Below are 862 nucleotides of genomic sequence, written 5' to 3' on the forward strand. Positions count from 1 at the left end.
GTCCTCCACTGGTTCGGGTGGTTCCTGCTATAGTAATTCCTATAACATGCAACTCAGATCGTGAGTTACAACAATTTAAAGGTATAATCTTTACAATCTCCGCCCCTGGTCCCTTTGGGCCAGGTTATAGGGTTTAACATTGTAATGAACTCCTCCCCGTGCTCCTAGCCTGGCTAGCAAGAAGGGGTCCCTGCTGTAGTAATTCCCATAACATGCAACTCAAATCCCAGGTTACAACAATTTAAAGGTATTTCCATTACAATCTCTACCCTGCTCCCTTTGGGCCAGGTTATAGGGTTTAACATTGCAATGAACTCCTCCCCTTGCCCCTGCTCCAGCTTGGACTTATCCACAGGCTGCAGTCCCTTAGGGGTGTACCTGCTCCAAGTGGAGCCTTATCTATGAGCCGCAGTCTCTCCAGGGGTACACCTGCTGTGGCATAGACTTATCCACAGCCACAGTCGCTTTGAGGTGCACCTGCCCCAGCGTGGCCTTCTCCATGGGCCACAATGTCTTCAGAGATATACCTGCTCCAGCGTGGCCATACCCACAGCCACAGTCCCTTCAGAAGTAAACCTGCTCCAACATGGCCTTACCCATGGCTGCAGTCCCTCCAGGGGTGTACCTGCTCTGTGTTGGGCTTATCCATGGCCACATGCTTTGAGGTGCTCCAGCATGACTTCATGCACAGCCATGTACAAGCTGTACCTGCTTCAGCATGGACTTATCCACAGCCACAGACGGTTCGAGGTGTACCTTCTCCAGTGTGGACATATCCATGGCCACAAACCCTTCAGAGGTGTACCTGCTGCGGCACAGACATAACCATGGCCAGAGACGCTTTGAGATGTACCTGCTCTGG

This window comes from Aptenodytes forsteri, unplaced genomic scaffold (assembly GCF_000699145.1).
Source record: "Aptenodytes forsteri isolate BGI_AS27 unplaced genomic scaffold, ASM69914v1 Scaffold213, whole genome shotgun sequence".
Taxonomy (NCBI): Eukaryota; Metazoa; Chordata; class Aves; order Sphenisciformes; family Spheniscidae; genus Aptenodytes; species Aptenodytes forsteri.